At 46.0% G+C, this 7,673-nt stretch overlaps 1 non-coding gene across 1 annotated transcript; it reads right to left on the bottom strand.

Moving 5' to 3' along the window:
• Positions 1–5,632: 5,632 nt before the first annotated feature.
• Positions 5,633–5,739, bottom strand: LOC116637933. Its single transcript, XR_004300562.1, has one exon. It is a non-coding gene; the product is annotated as a U6 spliceosomal RNA (small nuclear RNA).
• Positions 5,740–7,673: the final 1,934 nt, after the last annotated feature.

Raw genomic sequence — 7,673 nt, 5'->3', positions numbered from 1 at the left:
AATTTATGAAAGATTTCCCAGAAATCTCTCATATATAAAATAATGTCATATTTGACCAACTGAAGGAAGATCCAGATGGGGAGGGGGATGTTAACGCCATCGATTAAAGCCCGTTTTTTTTCTTAAAAAAAAAAAAAAAAGATAAAGAAGGTTAAACTAATTTACTCCTACTATTTATCATCTATGGAGTTGTTCCCATAATGAGTACAATAAAATTGAATGTACTGTCATCTTTATTGGGATGAAGGTTACATTCATAAGCTCTGCTTGTTTTAATAGGTTTATTGTACAGTTGTAGACATGTGCTATTGCACTGGGATGGATATGCTTTGAATATTTTTATAATTGTGGAGAGTATAAAAGTCATTTTCTGTTAGATTGCACAAATCCATTACATTAGGAGAAGGATACATTATTGTAACAGGATTAATGTGCAACACATAAACATAATCAGTAATATTCTGTTTGATAAATTATCTCATTTTAATCGGAATGTAAAGAGATTTCGGGATAGTTCCTCTTTTGATTTGCATAATTGTATTACAGACAGGCAAATTGCATTATATTCTTCATTAACAATAGATGGCTTGTATAACTATTGTATTTTTGAAGGCACTGCTCTTAGATTCATCCTGCAATTTGTCATTTTCTGACATTGCTGGGGAGCTTAGTTGGGAGAGAATAGAACCTAAAAAAGATTACTTGATTTTCGCTGAGTCCAGTAATATCTTGGCATCCGATTGCAGCGTGGTTATGCTATTGTTTGTTTTAACAAATTGCAACCCAGTGGCAAAGAACTTCTTTTAAAAATCTTCTAATTCGAGGACAATTCAGCCCTTATAGATTTTCACAGCAAAATGTCAGCCCTTCGAACAAACTCCACGTATAAAAATGTGAATTAAAATTAAATTAGAACCATACGATTGATTTTATGTTTTTACTATGGCAAATGCTCTCCCCGACGGAACTTCCCTTTCCTCTCCCCAGCCCAGACAAAAGCTAACAAGTTGCCCGATGCTTTGAATATTCTTCAGGGACGCTCAGTGTTTACAGTCACTCAGCAGTGATTATCACAGCTCCTGTCCTAACGCTGAGCTAACGACAGCTGTCAGCAGCCCTTAAAAAGTCCAGTGCATCACCAGGCGGCATTTCACCGGGTCTGACATCCTTGGCTCCCAGGGCCTGAAAGAGATGCCCTTTCTATGATATTCTGGTAGGCCAGGCCCCCCTGGCGGCCCCCATCGCTGCGTTGGGAGGGAGTCCTGGTGCGGCAGACCCTCCGGGGGGTGGGGGGCACACTCTGGGCACCGTGTCCCCGCTGCAGCTCCACACCCAGCCCAGGCCTGCCCCTCAGCAGGAGCAGCACGCACGCACACATTGCATAAATGAATGAATAAATGGGTGAGTGAGGGAGACATGGATCCCATCAAAATTTTCCGTGTTTCTGGATGAAAAAATTGAAAAAGAAAAGCTTTCACATTCAAAGCAAATTGTATTTCCTACCACTTTCTCCACCAAATTGAGAATATGACGCCCTATTACAATCCCTTAATAAGTCCCATTTGCTTTACATGTGCTAAGCACCTGAAAGTTTCCAAAGCACCTTGACCTTGATTTCATTTGAATCTCACAAAAGCCTTGACAGCAGGTAGAACCAAACAACCCTCATTTAAAAAACTAGGGTTGCCTGGGGAGAGGCAGGGTGCAGGGAGGGACTCTGGGGAGAGATTACAAAGATGCTTCCTTATTCTCCTCACCATCCCCCCACTTCCCCACTGGTGGCTGTGCTCTGCCCCCGGCCATCTCCATCCCTTCCCCACTCCCCTCACCTCCTATGCTGCCTTAGACCCCTGCCTGATGACTTGTGTCTACCACTCTGGCTTTTGGGGTGGGGGCCCCCTTCCTTCTCCCTGCTCTCCTACATTCTGCACTTTTACAGGGGATCCCACACTTAGTTGTTTGTGTCCCTTAAAGCTGTATCTTTATTTACAGGTTTATTTTAATTTGTAAGCCTTTTGCTCCTCTGTAACAAACACCAAAGTGAACGGCTCAAGGGTGAGTTCAAAAGACAGGTACCCCACTCTTCCAGGAACCACTGCTCCCCTCCAGCCCTCAGATTGCGAGGCCCAGAACGTTCCTGAGTCAGACTCCTCCATCCACCATGGTGGGTTCTAACCCTGTGGTCTCCCCTGAAATCTAGCTTCTGGATGTATTCTCACCCCTCCTCTCTGACATGCATGGACTGTCCTCGTTATTTCTAAGGAGCTTCTAGCCCCCATGCAATTAATTGAGCTGATAAAATACTGCTGGAGGGAGGAGAGGTGTTACTCCGCAAACCCAGTGTTGCATCTTGCTTCCACTCCAGCCCCAGCCTTCCTCAAGCTTCACTGTCAGATGTTCACAGTCTCTACAGAAATTTTACCTGTGAGCTTTTCAATGGAATCATTCCACATAACCCGTGGACCTGAGCTCCCACCTGCTGTGCAGGCTGAGTTGTCTGCAGGGAGTCAGGCATTAACAGGCTTGCCCCGGGGAGCCAGGAGGCGTGCTCGAGAGGAACCGATGCCAAGGGGGCTTAGTGCACGGGCACACCTGGGAAGGAGAGGAGAGACTGTGCCCATCTCCCAAGCAGCCCTATGGGAAAGAGCTGGAGTCAGAAAGTGAAAAGATGCTCTCATGAGCAGCAAGGCCACGGGAGTGCAGGATGGGGCCGAGGGTGGTCCAGAGCTGGGCACATGGGAACATCTCCCTTGGACGGTGGAAGCTACAGAATCACAGAAAATCAGATATGTGGATAAGCTCTCCCCGTTCTCTCACTTTAGAGGTTTCAAATGCACCTGTGCCGACACACCAGCCCCTGCTGTTTCCTTTGCTCTGACTCTTGTCTCCCCACACGCTGTCTACCTGGAAAATTCTTCATCCATTCAGAATAAACTCAGGGGATTCACTGCCCCGTGAGCCCTTCCCTCATCTGTCACCGGAAGCGACAGCCCCTCCCTGTTGCTTGCAAGCCTCTCTTGTGGCGTTTGTCGCACTGTGCTTGCACGGCCCTTGCTCTTCAGCTGGCCTCCCCTTCTAGACCAGTAGGTGAGATTGTGCTACCTCTTTACCACAGAGCCTGGTACAGAGTGGGGGCTGGCAAACACACACCAGCTGAAGGAGGGGAACAATGAGTGGGCCCTGCATCTCACTCTTGGGTGGGGAGAACCATGGTAGCACACCGGGACACTCATCTGTGGTAGGCTGGGTATGGGTCCCCAAGGACATCCAGGCCCTCGTCCCTGGAGCCTGGAATGTCACCTGATGTGGTAAGAGACTCTGCAGATGGGATTACAGAAGGATCGGGAGAGGGGGCAACTAGTCTGGATTCTCCAGGTGGGCTCTGAATACAACTACCAGTGTCCTTATCAGAAGGAGGCAGAGGGACATTTGGAACAGAAGAGGAAGAAGGGGGATGTGATGATAGAAGCAGGGAGAGAAACGGTGATGTGACGCAGAGCCACAAGCCCAGGAATGAGAAGAGCCTCCGGAAGCTGGAAAAGTCAAGAAAATGTCATCCCCTAGAGTCTCCCGAGGGACCATGGCCTTGGTGATGCCTTGATTTGGAACCCTTGAGACTCATTTCAGACTTCTAACCTCTAGTATTATTGCAAGAGGACAAATCTGTGCTGTTTTAAGCTACCGGGTTTGGGGTAATTTGTTACAGCAGCAATGGGAAGCTAATACAATATGTTAAAATATTGACCCCACGCATTTCTTCCTGGGCTTCCCCCCACCTACATACTGCACTCACTCTTACAGCTCGCCTGAAAACCCCAGGAGCTGAGTTCTGTCCTTCCCCTTGTCCACACACACTTTGCAGCCAGCTCTGGGTCACCTCTGGTGCCTTTGCATACAACCATCTGCCCCTGCCAACGAGCAAGTTCAAAAAGGGCTGGTTTTCTGGAGCTGACGCAGGTGCTGATGTGTCTCCTCTGGCTGCCTGTGGACATCAAGTGCAAGGCGAGCTGATAAGAAGCAGCCCAGCCCCCTTCACCACCAGCAGGAATGCAAACCTCCAAGCATGTGGCTGTGGCTCTCTGGGTGATCTGGGAGTGTAGCCGGGGACCACAGGTGTTTATGCACAGAATGCGAGCTGGGGTCAATGGCCAGTATGAAAGGAAGAGCCTATTTATTACAGGACTAGTCCTAGGCAGAACCCAGGTAGGCAAGGTTGTGTGAAGGCCTCCAGAAAGCCCCCAAACTCCCAGTTCTCTCACCTGTTCACCCCTCACTGTGCCGACAAGATCACCATTTGTTCACTCGTGCAATAAGTAGATGCCGAGCATCTCCTAGGTTTTAGGCATCATACTCGGAATTAAGGATCCATGAAAAAAGAAATTGAAGCCTACTAGACGTCCACACTCTAGAAGGGGAGATATACCTACAAGCAAAACACAAAGATGCACATGCACACACAAGCACATAAACAGTGGGCTAAGTGTTTTAGGGGTGAACGTGTAAGTGACCATGGAGCACCACCCAGGTAAGGGGAGGCAGATTTCACCACAGAGCAGAGGACATTTAAGTCAGATCTTAAAGGGTGAACTGTGCTTTTGAGGTGAGGGGTGGAGACGCCTGTTCATGAAGGGGATGAGCAAGAGCCAAGACTCAGGGATGAAAGGGCATGGTGTTTTAGGGAAGACCCTATAGTTCCATGTGGCTCAGGGGTGAGGAGGCCTGAAAGAAAGGATGGGGCCCAATGTGAAAAGTTCAAGTCCCAGCTTTGCTGCTTCCCAGTGGTATAATTTTGGGCAAGATACCTCATCTCTCTGTGCCTCAGTCCCCTCATCTATTAAAGAAACATAATGATATCATCTCCCTCACATGCTGTTGTGAGGCTGGTGTGAGTTCATACATGTAAAGGGCTCAGCACTGTGCCTGGTGAATAGAAAGTAGTCTCTCGTTACTTGGCTATTAGTCTCATGACCGGTCTTTTTTTTTTTTTTTTTAAGATTTTATTCATTTATTTGAGAGAGAGAGACTGAGTGAGAGAGAGAGAGAGAGAGAGCGTGCACAGGAGAAGGGGAGAGGGAGAGAGAGAAGCAGACTTCCCACTGAGCAGGAAGCCCCTATCCCAGGACCCTGATATCATGACCTGAGCTGAAGGCAGACGCTTTTAACTGACAGAACCACCCAGGCACCCTCATGATAGGTCTTGTATGTTGTCATGACAGAAATGACAATGACTGATCTAGAGCTATATTTTATACTTTACAGAGTTCCTTACAAAGGACAGCTTATTTAATCTTCATGATGACTCTAGGAGGTTGGTATTGTTTTTCCTATTTTTGTGGGTGAGGGAATTAAAATAAAGATCAAGGGACTGGCCCAAGGTCACACAGATTTTGCATGGCAAACTGGAGCTGGAAAAGATGTCTCTGGTTCAAATGTATGTGCTCATACCCATCATGCTCCACGGAACTTTATCCTACGTGTAGGCACTCTGGGGCTCAGGGGCTTTCTAAGTAGGAAAGCAAAGTGTCAGAATTGTTTTTTTCAGAAAGAACACCCTAAAAATACAACCAGATAACAAACATAAAAATATTCAAATTCACTGATAACCAAAGAAACAAGATGCTATTAATTTTCTTTTAATATGAAATACTTCACGAATTTGCATGTCATCCTTGCCCTGGGGCCATGCTAATCTTCTCTGTATCGTTCCAATTTTAGTATATGTGCAGCCGAAGTGAGCACAAGATTCTATTAATTTTTAAATAAAAATGCCCAGTGCTGGTAAAGGTATGATATAACAGGCAGCTTCGTAAATGGCTTGTACATATGTGAATCGGTATCACCCTTCTGCAAAACAATTTTGTGTTATTTTCTAAAAACATGTAAAAGACCCAGATGTTTGGAAAACAAATGAAAAAGCAAACAAACAAAAAACAGAAACAGACCCATAAATACAGAGAACAAACTGATGGTTCCCAGAGGGGAGGTGGTGGGGGATGGGCAAAATGGGTGCAGGGGAGTGGGAGGTACAGACTTCCAGTTACGGAATGAATAAGTCACAGCGATAAAAGGTACAGCATAGGGAATATGGTCAATAGTATTGTGATAGGGTTGTATGGGGACAGATGGCAGCTACACTGGTGGTGAGCACGCATAATACATAGACTTGTGGAATCACAAGTGCTTGTGTTGTACATCTGAAAGTAATGTGTGTCAACTATACTTCGATAAAATAAATACATAAACGAGTAAATAAATAAGTAAATAAATAACCTAGAGGCTTAAATTTAAAATGCTACTATTAAGACTTAATCCTTAGAAGAAATCCAAAATTTGAGAAAGCTTTATGTATGAAGTTGTTTATAATAACAGTAAGAGCCAAAACAATAGGTAAGTAAAAACATCCATATCACAGATGCTTCTGAAATCATCTCAAGTCGGGGCACCTGGGTGGCTCAGTCGGTTGAGCATCTGCCTTCGGCTCAGGTCATGATCTCGGGGTCCTGGGATCGAGCCCCGCGTCGGGCTCTCTGCTCAGCCGGGAGCCTGCTTCTCCCTCTACCCCTGCTGGCCACTCCCCCTGCTTGTGCTCGCTCTCTCTCTCTCTGTCAAATAAATAAATAAAAATCTTAAAAAAAAAAATCATCTTAAGTAAAAAAAAAAAATCATGAATGAAAACACTGGTTAATGTAGTACCATCTGAACCATATAAAAATATGAACAGGAAAAAAAGTTAGAACGAAATACACAAAAATATGAACCGTGGTAGTCTTTTTTGAGTAATTGGATTTTTTTCTTCTCTTATCTTCAGTATTTTTCCAAGATTCCATGTCCTATGTAGATATTACTTTTATAATTAGGAAGAATAACTTTATTTCAAAACTGAGAAAAACTTCACCACAGATGTTTACTTCTTTCAGTGAAGAGAATGATTTCCAAAAATTTTTAACAAAATCTTAGGCAGACTCCCAGTATGTCAGACAGATAAAAGGATGCAGTTCTGGATCAAGTAGGCATGGGGGGGCAGGACCCCTGTCCCCCAGCCCAGCCAGAGGCATCCCAGGGCATAAAATAAAAAGCAGCAGTGAAGGCAGGTCCCTGGTTTTGTAGCCAGCTCATGCTGTCTATCCAGGCAGGCCCAGGGAGCTGTTCTTGTCTCTGGGTCTGGCTGAGTGTACCAGTGCCTTGGGCGTGAGGACAACACCCTGGGTGGAGAGAGAAGGATGTGATTCAGAAGCTCTGGAGCCCAGGACGAGCACGAGAACTGTATCGACTTCCCCAGCACGCAGCCACCTCGTGAGATTCTGGGGAACCATCCTGCCAGCCCCACCCACGGCTTGACCCCTTGGAGTCAGATGCTGCACGTGGTCTCAGGCTCTTCAACTTACTGGCTGCAGCCTGCGGAGAACAGGCATCAAATAGCACAGTCCTGGACCCAACCCTGGACAGTGAGTGCTGACTGCTTCTGGCCACGCATCTGGCTTTCTGTAACATCCCAAGATTCGCATCATCGACAGGGCTTTGGAAAAACCTTACTTTTATCCAAAGAGCTGTTCTTTTTTCCCTCTATCCCCTGCCCAGTTGAGTCCTACCCCATCCCTCTCTCTAAATGTGAGAGAAAGATTTCTACTACGGGGGTGCCGCTCAAGCAAGGGCTAAAATAAGATTGCCTGGTG

The sequence above is a fragment of the Phoca vitulina genome, unplaced genomic scaffold, assembly GCF_004348235.1.
Source record: "Phoca vitulina isolate PV1807 unplaced genomic scaffold, GSC_HSeal_1.0 scaffold1, whole genome shotgun sequence".
NCBI classification, from domain to species: Eukaryota; Metazoa; Chordata; class Mammalia; order Carnivora; family Phocidae; genus Phoca; species Phoca vitulina.
This window is presented reverse-complemented; position numbering and strand designations above follow the sequence as displayed.